Below are 1890 nucleotides of genomic sequence, written 5' to 3' on the forward strand. Positions count from 1 at the left end.
GCAGTCCCAGGTAGCCACCGACACCGCTCTGTGATCCCTGCTCTGGTGGTGGCGCCTGTTGCTGACTGTGCCCGGTCCCATGGCAGCAGAACTTCCAGGGCACCTGCAGGATCCCTGCATCCCTGGCCAGGGCAGGCCCTCAGCCTCTGTTTTCCATATCGTATCTATAAAATGGGCATAAAAACATCTTCTCAGCAGGCTTCATAATTGCTTGTAAGTCAGCCCTGGGCTGAGAGGTGCTAAGTGCAAATCATGTAATTATTTCAAGCCAAAGTATATTTCATCAAGTTAAAAGAAATGAATCCTATCTCTGCTTTAAAAAAACCCACACTTTTATTGGATAGGAGGCTGATTGCCAGCTGCTCCCAGGAGAAAAGAAAGTGTGCACTGACAGTAGCACAAGAGGCAAGTTACAAATGCCCAGATCAATTAATGGCAAAGAACACGTCACCTCCAGAGAAAACAGTGGTTATTTACCTCGGATGAACTAGAGGAGCCCTGCAACCACTGCCTGTGTGGGGCTGGCACTAGTCCCCTCCTGCTCGGTCACCCCCACTCCATGTCAGTGACGGAGGGGACGGGTCTCAGCTCCCTTCTCCGCTGTGTCAGGGCCAGGCTGCGCGGCAGCACAACCACTGCCATGGGGTGCGTGTGCTCCTGGGGAGCTGCTGCTGCCCCGCGATGGCCCAGGCCATGTTCAATCCCTGTGCCCCATCCCAGCTCCCGAGTTTTGGGCAGCAGGTCTCCATCCCTGGTGCCCCACCCTGGCTGTGAGCACGGCTGTGAGCACGGCTGCCTGCCCCCGTCCTGCCGCGGGCCTGGCTGCCGGTAGGCACCGGTGCCGAGCCAGCCCTGCCTGCATGCCCAGCCGCAGGCGTGCGGCAGCCCCGGCCAACTCGGCGCAGACCGGGGCTGCTGCCAGACCTCTTTCCTTCCCGCGGCGCCCATTTATTAGCACAGCCGGCGAGCGGCTTTCAGCCATGCCCAGGAGAGGAAAAGGAGAATGGTGCTTTGCTGGCTTGGACAGCCCGGTGCTGCCCCGCAGGAGCCGGAAACAGACGTCCCCTTGCCGCTGGGCAAAGCCCCAGCAAGGGGCAAGGCAGCCTTTTCCCTTCATTAATAGGGCCTGGCTCTCCTGTGAAGGGAAGGGCTGCTGGCCCCATTGGAAACGTGCCGAGGGAATGAGCTGGTGGCTGGTGCTGCTGGGACAGACGGTGTAAAACAAGCCCCACTGTTCCTCGAGAGCTGCATGGGGCACAGCCAGGGACAGGCAGTCCTTGCACACTGCCATCGCACCGCTGTGTTTTAGCACGGCTGGCCCGACACCAGTGCCCCATTCCCTCCTCTCCCCAGCACTCCTACCGTGCCAGCCCCTGACAGGGGCAGGACTCAGCATACACCCCTGTACTCCTAATGACCATCCTGTGCCTGTAATTCATTGATGTGGGAAAACCTGATACCCTGTCTGCAGGGTGTCCCAGCAAGGTGTCCCTCTGGATTTTGTCTTGGTAGCTGTGACTGGCGCTTACAGCCGGGTCAGGGAAGCCGATACTGTGCTCCTACCTCTAAATCCAAAGGGATAAATATAGACCTGTCCCCTCGCACTGCTCCTTCACTGCAAAAGCGATCTTGCAAGCATTAACCACAGCCCCGCCGTGACTGACAAGCACATATTGACAGACACATGTGGCCATCAAAAGCCCTAGAGATTTCCTAATGTTTATTAACAGCTACACGGTCTCCCTGGGGCAGAGAACCCCGCTTCCTTCCCTATGTAGGGCGCTGGCTGGCACAGGTCAGGATGCTGTGAGGGTGCTGCAAAGGGCACCAGATGCCAGGGGGCTCGGGGCAGGATCCTGTTGCGTTGAGCTCCCCCCGCTTAGGAAAGGA

Source organism: Pezoporus flaviventris, unplaced genomic scaffold, assembly GCF_033815535.1.
Source record: "Pezoporus flaviventris isolate CSIRO_AGI_PZ_B2104156 unplaced genomic scaffold, CSIRO_AGI_Pfla_v1 ptg000005l, whole genome shotgun sequence".
In the NCBI taxonomy this organism is placed as follows: domain Eukaryota; kingdom Metazoa; phylum Chordata; class Aves; order Psittaciformes; family Psittacidae; genus Pezoporus; species Pezoporus flaviventris.